The 16,233-nt window shown below is 43.9% G+C and overlaps 1 protein-coding gene across 5 annotated transcripts in view; it reads left to right on the top strand.

Moving 5' to 3' along the window:
• Positions 1 to 2,845: 2,845 nt before the first annotated feature.
• Positions 2,846 to 16,233, top strand: part of DUSP16 (dual specificity phosphatase 16) — a 58,124-nt gene continuing 44,736 nt past the window's right edge. For 3 of the 5 annotated variants that reach the window (XM_058021951.1, XM_058021948.1, XM_058021950.1), the window contains exon 1: positions 3,271 to 3,365. The gene's annotated coding sequence lies outside the window, so the exon portion shown is untranslated. Of the gene's footprint in view, positions 3,064 to 3,270; positions 3,366 to 16,233 lie in introns of those variants that run through there. The other 2 variants (XM_058021952.1, XM_058021949.1) reach the window with 1 other exon arrangement.

Below are 16,233 nucleotides of genomic sequence, written 5' to 3'. Positions count from 1 at the left end.
AGTAAAATGATGTTAAGATTCTGACATGTAAAGGAGTTTCTGCTCCTACACAAGTGGCCATGGCCAGCTGAGGGATGTCAGCTGCCAACACACTCACACTTTGGCCACTGCAAACAGGAGGCAAAGGATGCAGCTCCTACTCTCAACAAAGCAAGGTCTGATGCTGCTGTGTTTGAGTCTTCCTTCTGTTTGTGTCTTGAGGTTAGCAATGAACCTGCCCAGTTTCACCCTGCAATGTTCTCCCAAATCAGACTTGGTTCAAGCTTGGCTGAAAAGAAAAAAGTTATTCTGAGTAATAATTTCAATGTGCAGGAATTAAATGTGATACCACTGGTTTTGTCACACGCTTTATTACATCAGGCAAAGAAATATCATGACTCTATACTGAAAAGGCTTTAATTTGCTGCTCTAGTACAGGCTTTTCTGCTTTTTTTTTTTTTTTTTTTTTTTTTTTTTTTTTTTTTTTGCTAAAAAGAAAAATATTTTCAAAAGATGACAAGTATTTCTTATTGTTACAGTTTTACAGTCAGGAAATTTTCACAGCCTCACAATTTAAACAAAACCCAAACCTGTTACATAAGGTGCTACTGAGTTGAAATGAGAAAAGGGAAGAGAGAATTGAAATGTCTTTCCTCCTCTCCATGCACCTCTCTCCACTGCTCCCCACTTCTCTTTGTGAGAATAACCATGCTGGAACTGTTTGTTCCTGCAATTTTCTGGAATGAAAGAGCTGGGGCACTGGCCGTCACCTCCAGTTCCTCTGGCACGCTCTCTGATCCCCTTCATCAAAATGGGTCACTTCTAGCTCCATTAACGAGCAGTTAATTGTGCAGATTTTTAATGCTGTGGGCACTTTGGGGGTTTGAGAAAGGCATCTTTGGGGCCACTGCTTTATTGAGACAGAAGGGCAAAATTGCTTTTCAGATACTGGAAAGGGACACGTGCAAAACAGTGAACATCCCAATGTTAATTGCTTTACCATAATTTTTTCACTGCTTTTGTCTCTGTCGTGGAGCTTGGGCTTCCCTCTTCCCTGCCTGCTCTGCTCTCCCTCTCATGGGACGTGACTGTTCAGTACAAGTGTTAACAAGGCATTCTCATGACACAGCTCACAACTCCTTAGCACGAGGGCCTTCATCAAGGTGGTTCATGGTCAATATTGACAGGACAGAGCCTCCTCCGCCCCATATGATTTATTAAGTTACCTTCTTCCTGAAACACCAAACACCCAAACCCTTCTACTGTGAGAGATAGCCACGTGCTTTTCTGACGGCACTTTGGAAGAGGCAGCCACCAAGAACGTAAGGACCCATGTAGTTAATCTTCTTTCTCATGCTGTCTTCTAAGGGTTTCTGGCACAGGGATTCAAAGCCGTCAGAGGTGATGGACTGGAGTTTGAATTTTGGTGTGCAAGCTATCCTGCATGCCCAGCAGTGCCAGCAGGTTCCCCATAGTAATGATGCCCCTAAGGGAGAAAGAGGACTGCAGAATATTCTGTCATGTCTGGAAGAAGAATGCGTGACAGACAGGACCCATGCAGCCACTGAATGATGCACCTTGCCAGTTCGGATTGGTACTAGCCATAACAGATACATGTCAGGCAAAAATAACATCTACTTCTGTAGATCTGCATAGATTTTCACTGTGTGATTTCAGACTTTTAAATTTCTTTAAGAAGGTTATTTAAAGGGCAAAGGCCCCCAGTGTTCCACATGACCCACAGGGTGCTCTGCCCACCTCAGTGACAGAGGTTGGACCTGGATGACTTTAAGTTCCTTTCCCTTCCCTCAGACACTCTGTGGATGTAGAATCTCATAGCGCTACCACAGGAGGATGTGACGCCTTCACACCCAGGTGGTTGTGCATGGCACCGCACAGCGGCTCACAGTGAAAGCAAAGGCCAGGGCGGTATTCACGGATGCCCCCTCAGCTGGCGCAGGGCAGAGAGGAGGAGAGGAGAAGCGGCCGAGCGGACACGGCAGCGGGCCCGAGGCGTCGTGAGGCGCCACACGGCGGGCGGGCTCCGGGCCGCGCGGGGAAGGGGCCGCGGGCGGGGAGGGCCTGCGGGGAGGCCGGAGCCGAGCGAGGGCCGGGCGAGGGGCGGGGAAGGGCCGTGCCGGCGGCTCGGTTGAATCGCTCCGCGGCTCCTCCCAGGGGCGGCCCGGCGGCTGTCGCTGGAGGCCGCGGGCAGCGGGGCCCGTGTTTGCCCTGGGGACAGTGAGAGACCCCCCCCTCCCCATCCGCCATCGCCTCACGCCGCCGGGGCTGCGCGGCCGCCGCTGCCGCCGGGCCCCGCAGGGATCCTCTCTCGCTGCTCCTCCTCTTTCTCCTTCACCCTCTCCCCCCACCTTCACCCCCCGGCTGAGTTCATTCACTGGGATTGGTTTCAAATGACGCCATCGCTTTATATTTACACCAATGACCTCATCGCAGCAGCTTGAAGTTTACTGACCAGCAAAACTCTTTTCTCTCGCTCGTTCCTCTCCTTGTGCCTGCTCTTCCCGGGTGTTTGTAGTCTCTTCTGTCATTCTAAGGCTTAAAAAAAACCAAAACAAAACAAAACAAAAACCCCCAAACAAACAAAAAGACCGAACACACACACAAAAACCCCCAACCTCCCAAACTTTTTCCCTCCTCCCGAGCTTTTCGGTGTGTGTGTCCCCCTCACCACTGTCCCCTTTTAATTTTTTCAAGCCATCTTGGGAGGGGGGGAAGGAGAGGGAAAACAGAGCTCCAAAGCTCCAAATGCTTCCTTTTTCTGCTCCTCTCCCCTCCCACCTTCACGCTTCCCACTCTTAAAAAAAAAAAAAAAAAAAAAAAAAAAAAAAAGCCGAATATATTCTTTTCTTTTCTAATTTTTAAATTTGCTGAGGCTTGGTTGTTGTTTTAGAGAGGACGCTTTTTTGGTTTGTTGGTTTTTATTTTTTTCCTTATTGAAGAAGAAGGAAAAAGAGGAGCGACTGGAAGAGGACAAAGTTGTTCGGGCGGCAGCGGCGAGGCTAGTGGGCAATTGCTTTTATCCTCGCCGAGGGGACAGGCAGCCAGACTGACAGGGGTGACACAGTAAGTGCCGCAGCGGCGCAGGGGACCCCGACCCGGGCCCGCACCGCGGAAGCCAAGCCGGGAGTGGGGCGAGGGGTGCGGGGGGGGCCGGGCCGGGCCGGGCCGGGCCGGGCCGGGCCGGGCTGGGCGGGGAGGAGGAGGAGGAGGAGGGGGAGGGAGGTGAGGGAGAGGCGGGCGGCGGGAGCTCTCCCTCCCTCCTCCCGCATGCCCTTCCCCGCCGCCCCCTCACCTCCGGAGGAGAGCGCCCGCAGTGGACAGGTCGCTGCCCCGGCCCGGGCGGGCTCCGGCCGCCTCCGCAGGTGGTAAGAACGGGGGCCGGAGGGAGGGGGAACGGCACAGGCACCGCGCGGCACCGGCGGCCGCCCCGCGCTGCCTTCCCTACCTGCTGCCGGCACCCTGCTGCCCGCGGCGGCTCCTGCCTCCCGTCCCTTCCCTGCCCTCCTCCCGACATCCACCTGCCTCTCCCCGTGCGGGGAGGAAGCCGGGCGCCGCCGGAGCGCGGGGCGGGAGGAGGCGCCGCCGGGAGAAGCGATGGGAAGGAGCCCGCGGGCTGCCCCGCGGGGGGCTCGGCGCTGCCCGTGAGCCGCGGCGTGCGCCGCTGCCCTGCTAAACTTAGCCCGCAGCGCCGGCTCCGCAAAATGGTCGGGGATGCTTTAAAGCTCCGGAGGGCTCCTGAAGAAATGCTGAAGTTCTGCCTTCGCCTCGGAAAACGTTTAAATTGAGGCGGCTGACAAAATGGAGGGCTGCCGCGGCGTCCAGGAGGGAGGCAAATTGTTAACCTGGCATCGCGCTCGCCTGAGCTGCCGGCCCGGGGCTGGCGCCGGGACGCGGCCTGACAGATCCCCGCTCCCGGCTTTGTCCCCCCCGGGCCGGGATGCGGGGCTGAGCGCGCATCACCTGGTGTATGGGATGTGCCTATTGCCGAGCCTGACCAATGGCAGGATTTTTCAGCGGCCAAAAAATATTTGGTTACATGTCAGATGAGAAGCTGGGATTTTAATTTTTTTTTTAATTAATTTTGATTTTTTTATTTTTTTTGAAAAAGGAAATCCAGGAGAATTTACTTTCTTTTACCGTCGTTTCAGCTGGTTGAAATATAAAACCAATTTATTTGGTTTTCCTTCAAATGAAGGGTGTAGTGATAACAAGCTATATTGTCTGACCTATGACTAATTCTTCTGTTCAAACATTCAGTGTATACTCAGCAGAAAAAATAGATCTGTGCTAGTTTTGAAACCTAAAAGCAGATTGAACTGTTTCTCTTTGCAAGGATGTTTCTTGGGGTTCTTAAAAGAGAAAACCCCAACCAAAACCCGAGAATGATTTTGTAATCCTCGCTCTGAGATTTATGCTATTCCTAGCAGTGTGTGGCTTGGTAGATACAGAGTTTATAAAGTCACAACTGACCAAACAGGAGTTGGTTTAGACTCTTGTGTTTTGAGGGGAGGTGGAAAAATAGTAAGTCTTAATTTCTTTTTGTGGTGTTCATCCCACTGCCCATTGGAGATTGAAACATTAATCACAGTTGTTTATGTTGGTTGTCTGGGAGTTTCTGCTTGAATGTGGACTGAAGTATGCAGCAGGGAGGTGTACATGTATTTTTAGCTTTCATTTTTAATGACAAAAGATACAAAGAATAGTGATACTCACAAGTAAAACTTGCATTTACTGAGTATGCTCATTAAATTTTGAGGATGGAATCTATAAGAAATATCTGAGTTGTAGTAAGTTCCACTTATTGTACTTGTTTAATACACAATTTAAAAGTCCCTTTTTAAATGAACAAACACATAGAGGCACCAGAGAATGTGTCAGTTTCTGTGCTACAGATAGTAGCTTCAAAATGCTTTGGTTTAATACGTATGGGAAGATCCAGAAAAACAAACCAAGCATTTAAAAATGTAACATGTATGAAGATACCTGAGTACATTCTTGCTCCAGTAGCTCTGCTTTTGTTAGCTACCCAAGCAGATGTAATGGAACAAAATCACACCAGAAAAACTTCTGTAGAAGATAGCGAGTTCAGTTATCTTTGTTTCTGTAAAAATGCACGCTCCTCTTCCAGCAAAGACAGCTGGCCGGGCAGGGGTGTTTGTTTTTAGCTTGGCCTGACCATGGGGACGGTATCGGCAGAAGCTGTGCAGGAATGTGTTAAATGGATTTCGCTGGGAGCTCCGTCTCCCAAGGCAGCCCCGGCGGGATGCCAGCCCTCGCTGAGCCCGTGGGAGGAGTTGTGGTTGGATCTGCCATGTGCCTGTGCACCTTCCCTGGCACATGGGCTCTGCCCTGCGAGCCCTGCGCTGCTGCCACAGCGGCAGTGAAGTCATTCGCAGTCCCTGGGTGTGAGATGGGCCAGGCGCTCCTCTGCCTATCAGATAAGAGATTCACGTAGGCCTGCCGGAGCCCTCGGGGGCTGAATTCAGGCTCTCTTTGTAAGGCCGGCCTTCATAAGAAATGTCAAATAGACAAGTTAGATGTTGGTTTCTGTTACTTGCATTTAGCTTTAAGTGAGCTCTGCTCCAACGCGTTGGGCGGTAAGAGGTGTGTGCAGGTGAGGGCTTTGCTCCATCATCTGGGTTTTTAACATTCAGTGCAATAATCCTCACACCAATTCAGCAAATTCACCGCTTTCAAAATGCAATTTTGCTAAAAAAAAATACAGTAAGTACAGCTGAAGTATTTTTCCCCCCAAAGAAAAGGAGGCAGCAGGATGATAGCTTTCACTTTGTAGCATGTCAGCTGAATTTTCTAGGACTTTTTTTTTTCTTTTTCCTTTCTATAGAAACAGTCAGGAAAGCATCATGGATATTCTTCAAGTGCTGACAGTCCTTAATAGCCAGATGGCATAGAGTAGTTACTGTCAAAGGATGAGGTGTGGAAGGATTGACACATCCCTTCCTTTTTCTTTTCCATGTTTTTTTCCAGCCTTTGAAAGAAGCATGGGTTTGGTGTGTGACTCCACTGAATCTGCCCCTATGGATTTGTTGTTATGATAGTGACTAAATGCTTCTTGCAATCTTGTAGTATTTTGTGCATGGTTGTGTAATGCTAAATCCTTGATTATTTAAGAATTTTCAAGAAGCTGGTTTTCTTGGTAATAGGGAAGAAAGTGTGTCCCTAATGTGTCAAATGCTACATTCACTTTCCCTACAATTTCTTAGGGATGGCTTCCAGAATGAGCATTGTGACACAGAGGATTTCTGTAGAATATTTTAAACACCAATAAGTACATATCAGTATTGCTAGTATTTCTGTGGTTTGTACCCCACTCATAAACAAAGGGAAGTGTATCATCCTTTAGGGCTGCCAGTTGCATACATGACCTCTACTTTCTGCACAAATCAAAAGCCACAGGTGATGGTTGGCCTGGTGGTGAGTGTCAGGATGTTGTTCTAAACTAAAGCTTTTAACTGACTGAAGACCAGGGGTCATTGGCAAGAAAGTGAAGTGAACATTAAGTACAGGCTGCTTCTGGGGGTATCCTATCCCCAGGAATTCATCACTATTGTAATGATATCCTCACCCCAATACTAAAGCCAATGGAGATGAAATTGCCTCTGGAGCAAGGCAGGAGGCTGGGATGCCCTGGGCTCCTGCAGTATTCCTGCTGCTGAGGACAGGCATGGCAACAGGGCAGCTCCTATCACCACTTCTCTGCTCCACCATGCCTGATCTTTGCATTGGTGTTGTCTTGTCAGCTCCAAATAGGGAATCTCTATTATAGTTACTCTGTAAGTTCCTGTAACTCCTGAAGCAAGCAAAAAAAAAAAAAGATATTAATGGTCAAGTTTGGCATCTCAACTTCTAGATTTGCCTAGTTTTTAACTAGGCAGTTCTATCAAAGGCCTTCTGGCAGGTACCATGGTTTCCAGCAGAGATGGTGTTGGGCACCAATGAATTACTGCTCAGGACTCAGAGCTCCCTACATGAGCTGCATGTAGGGGGTGTGAATGGAGGGCAAGAGCAAGATGGGTGTGAGTTCAAGGCCCTGTGTTTCCTGCTGCTGCACTTTGTGGTCTGCTGCTGAGCCAAGAGTGTTCTACTCAGAGCTGGCTCTGGGAAGGCTGGCAGCCTTCCATGCTGTGTCCCTATGAAATGCTCCAACAGCTGAAAAAAACCCCACCAAAATTAATAATTGGGCAAGCTAGGAAAGAGGGGCAAGTGTTGTTTCAGTGATGGGAGGTTTCCAGTGGGGCTGCAGGGATTCAGTGGGAACATTCCCAAGCTCCCTTGGTCCTGCTTTTTTGTACTTTCGCTGTGTCAAGCTGGAAGATATCAAAGGAACTCCTGAAACAAGGTTCTTCTTTGAGGGGAATTAGTTATCTCTTCTCTTTCCTGGTTACAATATGATACTTATGTTGCCAGTGACTTACACAGCTTCTCTCTAAGTGTGTTTTTGGAACTAATTTTTCCCTGTGCTGTGTGAGTTTTCATGATGTTTCCCATAAACCAGGATCAGTTCCTTTCTCAGACCTCCTCAGGTACATTTGCACTCTTCTTTGCTTTCAAGCTGAAGATATAAACTTGTGTCATTTGTTTAGCAAATAAAGATACAAAAGTTTGTATCTTTGTATAAAAGAGATGTGCAGAAGCTTTCATTACTTGAGAATAAATGTAATTTTTTTTCTCCATAAGATCTTTTTACACACGAGTCAGAGTGATGGTCTGCTAAAATAGTATGAAAAAAATCTTCATAAAATCATAGTGGAACTGTGTTCCATTACATTCATTTGGCAGAAAATTGACACATTTCCTAATATTGAGACTGAAATAGCATTACCCATTTTCATTCTGCCTCACTTGATTTTTGCTTTGCTAAAACGGTCTATGAATGGAGCCTGTTGACTAAATGATAGATCAGTGGCTGTACAGATACTCTTTTTACACATCTTTGCCTGCTTATCTAATGTTTTTATGTTACTGAAGGCAATGTGGGAGGCAAAAAGATGGGTCTGAGTGTGTAATGTAGCAACACTGGAATAAGAACTTTACAGAGAGTATGAACTGAGGAGGACAACGGGGACTAATTGTATGAAATTCCTTTTATGCACACGTTCTTGAGTTTGAATAACTAGTATGTATTCAGCCTGCTGGATTAGAAGGCTTTGGCTCTGCATGTGTAGCATAGATGTTGCTCTCAAAATAGGAAAGGAACTCTCCCTCCTCCCACGCTATTCCGGATAAAATTGATTCAGTGCTGCATTTTGCTCCTACTGAACCCCTAGGAAAGCATGTTTAGGCTTTATAGTTCTGGTTAGGCTGAATAGTTCATAGTGTTAGAGATAGAAATGCCACACTTTTAATAGCCTGCATGTTGGTTTTGCTTCTTGATTGCTAGGGGTAAGAATCATTCATCCCAGACTTGGTAGACTCAAATCCCATGCTAGAACTTGGGATTTTGCCTGCAAGATGGTCCTTTCTCCACAATGCATATTTCACTAAGTTTGTGCAGTTCCTTAAGCAGGACACCCGTCTTCTAAACACCATCTTACAAATGCATGCAAAGAGTCTGAGCTATGCTTCACAGGGCATCTCTCTGCCATCCTGCCACTGAAACAAGCCTTAATGCCAGAGGTGGATTGAAATCAGCTGAAGAACAGGCATGGGGTTACTTTCTGCTCATTCTATTAATGCCACCAGCAATAGATATAGCACCTATCACCTATCCAGTTCCCACAGGTGTTTAGTTGCAAGTGCTTAGGTGTTGGGGTTTCATATCTCCCTACTTGAAAATTCCTGCTTGGGACACAGTGTTTCCTCTTGCCTTCCAACTTTGCTCTCCCTGACTTTCCTAGGAGTCTGTTTGAACTCTGGAAAACTGGGAGGGAAGAGAGGTGGAGAGGGAAGAAACTTTGTGTTACATATCTTTCTTCTAATGCCATCACACTCAGAATTGCCTTTCCAAACTAAGGGAATTTAGGTAGAGATTTCTTACTAAGAACAATTGGGGAGCAAATAGAATAAGCTTCAGCTTGGTTTCTACAAAGATTCATAAATGTTTTCCAATTTCTAAGCAAGAAGAAAAACTATTGCAGCTTGCAGCAGAGAAGTACAGCAGTAATCTTAGTGCATTGGGTTGACATGTTATTGGATTCTAGTAAATTTCAAAATATGCAATAGTCTGAATCCAGATTGGATTCTAGTAAATTTCAAAACATGCAAGAGACTGAATCCAGATCAGCAGAAGGCAAATGGTGTCACCACTTTAGGAGGGCTCTCCCCACCTGTCAGAAGACCTTGTGTTTAAGGCAGGTGTGCTCCAAACTGAGGATGGGCTGTGAAAGACTCTTCCCATAGTCTGCTTGGAGTTCTGCATTGATGGTAAGTCTCTTCTCCTTCTTCCCTTTTCTCCCATGTCCTTTCAGTTTCCTAAAAGCTCTCCAGCTTTTACACAGTGGGTGTTGGGAGGCCTTACTGAAGCAGGGTCATCTCCAAGGACTGGTCTGTATGTTCACATTCCTGTGTCTCAGGAAGGCAGGGGCAGCTGAAGGCACCACCCTTATGAGGGCCGGTAAACTTCATGTTCTCCTGGCTAGGATACTTACAATGAAATCTAATAAAGCTAAGAGAGCTGCTTGTACTTGTACTATCTGCTGCTACCTTGTTTGTTTCTCAAAATGTCACTTTTTTTTTGGTTTTTCTTGCATGTAACTTTTCAGCTGAATAGGTCTGATTTTCCTGGTCCTTTTTTTCTTGTCCAGCTGCTGAAAATCCCTGACTTCTCATGGGTGACACAGTGTGGGCATGCTGTCATCTTCTCAGTCCTCTGTTCTGCTTGTTAGATAATTGGTAATTGTTAGAGATAGAATGCCACACTTAATAACCATAGATAGAGATCCATGTGTGGTTACCATCCAGGTGACAAAGCATCTTTCCTCAGTGTGGCTCACTTTGCTGTCTGCTGGGATTTCCAGGTAGGCCTCTTTGAAGATGCCTGAAAAATTTGCCTATCCAGCCCAGACATGATTGTATGACTAGCCTATTTTTTGCCTGTTTCCTGTCTAAATATTACTGAAAGAAATTTATCTCCTTCAAGAAAAACAGGTATGAAAAAGAGCAGGAGTTCAAATCTCCAAGATACTGGTCTGGACAGCAAAAGAAAGTGATGAAATACTGATTAACTATTACTGTCCTTGCACATTTTCCCAACATACTATTTCCATGAAGAGACACACATCTTTCCACCTCCTCAAATTTACAGGATTTGAATATATTTCTGCAACTGAGGCTTGCATGAATTGTCATCTCTCCTGCAGGCATGACCTGTTGTGAAATGAGGAAATGTGTGGTGCATTTGTCCCTGCTGCCTCATGTATGGTTAAACTATAGAAAACTGGAGGAAGCACAGGCACGCTGCTCCTCTGACAGGCTTCTGCAGATACAAGCTATTAATGACCATTGCCTTTCATGGGCAAAACCAGACTTGGCAATTGCTTTGTGCACTTCATTTCATGGTGTAACAACCAAGCACATCAGCTATTTTTATTCAAACCCCCAGACATAACCAGTATGGCAGAGTGGCTATGAAATGTCTGCATAGCTAAGTGAAAATACAGCTGCTGTTTAACGCTAAATCTTTTTCTTTTACTTACATGATATTGAGGGTTCAACCAATGATCATCTAATCTTTCTGATTGAGTCATGGTGAGGATGTTGAGGATTTAGCATTAAAAAGGAGCATGTCCTTTTCAGTCACTGACTTTGTCTGCTGTTTAAGTCAGCAATAGGGAGGTAATGCAGTAGGAAAAGTGGGTGGGTGGGAAGTGGGGACTGATCCATGGTAAAGGTTCAGGTATTGGCCTTTCAGAAGCCTTTGGGACTGTATCTTTGAGTGAGCTGCTTAGTGGCTGGCACAGAAAAAAGCTGGATACACTTAGCTGATGCTGGCTTAGAGAGATGGATTGTTTTGGGAATTTTTAAAGTCTGCCAAGCTGTTTGATGGTGGTTTTCCCACTTTTTTTTTTTTCATTTTATTTTCCTTCCCCCTTTCCCCTGTAGAGGCTGTCTACTTTGATGGGAAAATGACTTTTGTGGCATGATGAATAATTAAAAAAAAAAAGTAAGACTGTGTTGATGATTTAAGTATTTCAGTATTTCAAAGCCAAGAATTTATGTCATGAATTAACTCGGGAGCAATGTTGGGCGTATAAGTTTTTGTGTATGTACATAATAAGCATATATATATACCTCAGAATTGACATGTGATTTCCAGTTCAATTTTGGTTAAAAAAAGAAAAGAAAGAAAGCAAACCTTTCTACAAGCCATCTACAAGTTACAAGTTAGAGATCCTAAGGAAAAAAGAGACATCACCTAATATGCTTTTTCCCTGACCTAGAACCTGCCTGAGCAGATATCCAGTAGCAGCATTTTTATCTATCTTAGCTTAACTGAATTATTAAGTGCACTTACAAAAATCTTCTTGCTATACCCACCAAAGTAAGGCATTTCTATTGAGTGCTTATTATTTGGCTCAGCTTGTGGTGCTGCTTTTCTGTACAGTCATACCTTGTGCTTACCTAGCTATTTATTACTTATTTACCTATTTTTGTAATTTATGTAGCAAAATGAGAATATACAAATCTTACTTCCTCCTTGAAATGTCTCTCCCTTTCAAATGTCAGTTGTTATGTTTGAAAGCACAGCTGGAGTAGTATAGAAAATAGAATTACTCTTTCTTTAAGGTTAAGTGGGATGACTGTTGAGTAGATCAGCTGCTTTGGGACAAGATGTTGATAAAGAAATTGAGCCACCAACATGTAACCACATCCTTCAGGTTCTCCAACAGCAGGAAAATGGGCTTCCTTGAATTCCAAATTCTGCACATTTTGTTCTGATTTATGTTTAAATGTTTAACTTGAAATGTAGTTTTATTTTCTGATGTCTGTGGATAGAGCTGTGGTCCTGCTTTTACTCAAAATGAAGTTAAATTGCACTGCAGTGGAAAAATACTCAAGCTTATAACTTTCTCAAGCTGAAGTTTCAAACAGTTTATCCAGTTTCAAAAGCTGTCTGTTATAAAGGTCAACTTCTGTCATAGTGAAAATACTAGAAAAGGAGGATGTGTGTAAGGAACAGGACTGGAGAGAGAGAAAGGACGGGGCACAATAGAAAGAGGTATTGATGAGATGTTGAGAAAATATACCTACGTGCATTAAATAAAGGAAGAAGAAAATAAGAAGGTAGAGTCAAAAGAGATTAAAAGTATTTCTAAGAAGAAGGAAGAAAAGTTCTGCACTAGTTGCACATGAAAATGACATTTCATTTAAATCACAGAAGCTGTAGTTGTAATGTCTGTTCTGTCTGACAACAGAATAGGATCATTCCACTTTGGCTGGTAATGCTAGGCTTGCAGGAGTAGATAACAGAAGAGTTATTTTCTGTGTGTATGAGGAGAAGCCTTTTTGACAGGCTGTCTAAATAAAGTCTTAATGACAAGTTGCAGGAAGTACAGGGAAAGGTGTAATTTCTAATAGGTTCATAGTAGTAAATACTATTTGTGCATCTAGAAAATATCTTCTGAAGATTGTTAAATAGTTATAATTCATGTAACTGAAGGTACACCTTAAAACCTAGAAATGTTGGCTGAGATTATGTGGCGGCTTTTGAGAAAATAATATTGTGTGGGTTTGTGTATTTGGCCTTTATCACTAGGGATTTGTAAATATTTCAGAATGAGTTAATTTCGGAACTTTTCATTATAAACCATACCTTCATGTTGAAAACTTTACAGTTCAGAGGCTTAAGCTTCAAATAGCATGCTCCTGAGTCCACATAAAGACATATCTTTCAGTGCAACTGAGGGAATGGGAAGAAGTGTGAAAATGATCTGAATGCTTCTATTACAAGTTGCTATTTGTCTTCGTGCTGTTAGTGATTTATTGTTGGCTCTTTTAAGATCTGGTATGTATGGAGTTATTATAGACAGGAGAGAAACTTATATTAAAGAAAAAAGTTGGCAAATTTTGTGTTTGCCTCTAGAATATGTTGAGTACAAGAGGCTGATATCCTCTAAATATGTTGTAGATACAGATGTGCCAGCTCCCCCAGGCCTTTGCTGTTTGTCTTCTAACATTTTGGGGTTATGCTAAATGGTACCATTGGTGGGAATGCTTTGTAAGTACAAGTAGTCAGTGCCCCAAGGAGCCTGAACCTAAATACACAAAGCAGAAGAACAGCAGCTAAAGACTATTGACAAAGTGTCTTTTTCCAGCTGTGCATGTAGACAAGGTTACCACAGCTGGCTGCTTGACCCAGTCCCTCTGCCTGTAGCTGCTACCCTAAGCCTGCTGCTTAGGGTAGTTTGTGTGACTGTTTTTACTTCATTCGAGGCCAAGCTGGGGAATAAAGTCACAAGTAGCCTATTTTCTTTGTGTTTGGTTTGAAGCAGACCAGAAATCCATCATAGTGTTTGTTCCATAGACTCTAGGTGGTTGTTTGCTCCATGCCAGACCTTAAATTACCTGCCTTCTCAAAATCTTAGAAGTAAAATACTTTGTATGCTGTCTTTTTCTTTTTTCTGTGTTCTGCCCAACTGGCTATTACCTTTGTTGTCCGAAAGAAGTGGGTTCAGTCACAGTAAAATTGGAAATGGAGAACATTAACATGGATCTGCTGAAAGTAGTGGAGCTCTCTCTCTCACGTGAGGATGACACAGAGTGCATTTCTGTGGCAAGTAACACCAAAGCCTTGCAGGTACTGAGATTCTTTCTTTTCAAACTCACTCTCTAATGGCTGTCAAGATCCCACAGTGAGCCAGAGCTGGGAACCAGAAATGCCTGAAGATTGTTTGGCTGTCGTTTACTGCTGCATTTGTTTATTCTACTTGGTTGTACAGTCAGTTTGTGACTGCTGTAGCTCTTTGAGTCAGCTTGCTGGATTAACTTGGGAGCTGGCATGAGGGAGGCTGCTCACTGGTAGCCCTGACTTCACTTGTTTTAAGCTGCCATGGAATGTACCCCCTCAAGCTTGTCTTCTGCAGAGGCAGCAAGAAGTATATTCATGGCATGGATTTACCCACTGGAAACCAAGGCTGGAGCCATTGATTCAGGCTATTAAGCTGATTACTCTTTGTTTGCCAATGTGCATTCAAGTTGGCTTGTCTTGGCTTCCCAGGGCTCCAGGAGCTTTGTGCTCCATTGGAAACTCTTGTTTGCCACCTGACAAATTCAGAGCTTGGGTTCTGTCAGGATGCTTTTGCTCTAAAACATGGCCAGGACACAGACATATATGTGTATGTGTTTTCATGTACACATCCACATACAAACCATGTACATGAATGTGCACATGTGAATATATACCCATATACTCCTCCAGAGTTTGTATCTTATAAAGCTTTCACTCAATGTGACTTTCTTTTTGGTTTTTTTGATGGCTCATATGACAAGAAAAATTATTAATTAAAGCAATTAATTAGCTAGGAGAACAAAATAGCCTTGCTGATGATAAGGCTTCTTAGACTCTTTCTAGGGATAATGAATTGAGAAAATCTGGTGACATTGTCGTCATGTAGTTGGTAGTTTTAGTGTCATAGCTATCTGAAGTAGGCAGGTCAATTTTGTACATTTGGTAGGTTATGGTGTGTCTGTCTGATCAGAAATCACAAGCATATTCATTACTTATCTTTCAAACAAAAGTGAAATAAAAACCTCTTCCTACTCAAAAGCATTTACTTTGTATCATACTTATTTGGTAAAATGAAAAATCTGTTTTCTGATATGAGAATGGATAGCTAGTAATGTCTATTCATTTTTAACCTGTTTTTTTTTATCTTTTTCATATTAACTTAAAGGGTGCCAGTGTTCAGAGTTGTCTCTGTTCTCACTTGTTAATAGCTTGTGTCATCTCTGCCCACTGCTCTGGGGGGAGTTTTGATTAAACTTACAACTCCATTTAGCATTCCCATTCCTGTTCAAGTGGTGGTGTCTGATTTCTTTTTAATCCTACTGCTGTATTTTTATATCGTTTCAGTCTCAACCATTTGGGGGTTTTGAGTATTCCTTCCATTTACTCTAAGTAATAGCATGGTGACACCAGGACCATGTTCTTGGAGTCCTGCCTGGAGTAAAAGGGTTCTGCAGGTTTCTGTTGGAGCTCTGCTGAGCTCCTGGTGCTGCATGGCACTGCTGTAATGGGATGATGTCCACACTGGAAAAGATGGTGTTGCAGAAAATCTTGTCTTGTGCACATGGGAATCCAGAACATCCTACTGGTGAGCCTGCCATCCCTACAGCATGTTGGGACCACTCATATTAGTGGTGACATTTTGTCAGCTGAAGGCTTTTGTCATTCAGGGAAGAGGGGTTTTTTTTTCCCTCTGCCAGACCATCAAGACTGCATTTTGCTAACTTGTGCCAAATTTCCATGTGAGTTTGGCAAACCAGTTAACTGAAATAGCCTGTCTGTCATGTCAGCACAGCTCTGCCCTTCAGCCAGTTGCAAATCTAAAGTGGTTACTTCCCAATGGTTCCATCCAATGTTGCTACTATCAACAGACACATAAATTTGGGGGTTTTTCCCCTTCTACCACTCTACTGAGGGTTTATTCCCACCTCCTTGGGTAGGGGAATGAGTGCACATGGTTGTAAATATTACATTTATCTTAAAATTTAGATTTTTTTTTAAACTTTTTGCTATAGACTTCAAAGTGAGCTTTCTAGAAAGTCTACATAAAGTCCCTTCAAGCAATGGGAGATGACATGCTCAAAGACACATGAGGAAATTTAATGGTGTCTTTGGGTCTGGGAGAGAAGGGTGGTTCTGTATCCTCCCTTATTTCTTGCCATATCCTCCTTTATGCCTGTCATAAGGTCTGTCAGAAGCTCTGTGTGGCTGCTCTTAACTAACTTGTTCTGGTACTGAAGTTCAGCAATCTTTGTCTTTTTCTTCTTTTCTGTCATGTATAGCACTTTCTACAAACACTTTGTACCTGTGCTGGAATAGCTTGCTTTGTGACTATTGTGACCATTAGTGGCCATTACATATTTCTGTTTTCTGTTCAACCCTTAAATACTTAATCCCCTCATAAATGTTGAGAACATGATGCCTTACTCTTAGTTAATCAACTTTTTTACTCTTAGTTAATCAACTTTTTTTCCCCTCTTCTTCTGCTGTGTGAGTCCTGACTTAATCCATCTTGAACTTACCTTTTGCCAGCATCCTATGTGGGAGAG

Source organism: Melospiza georgiana, chromosome 4 (assembly GCF_028018845.1).
Source record: "Melospiza georgiana isolate bMelGeo1 chromosome 4, bMelGeo1.pri, whole genome shotgun sequence".
Taxonomy (NCBI): Eukaryota; Metazoa; Chordata; class Aves; order Passeriformes; family Passerellidae; genus Melospiza; species Melospiza georgiana.
Note: the sequence above shows the minus strand (reverse complement) of the source record. Positions and strands in the feature narration are given on the sequence as shown.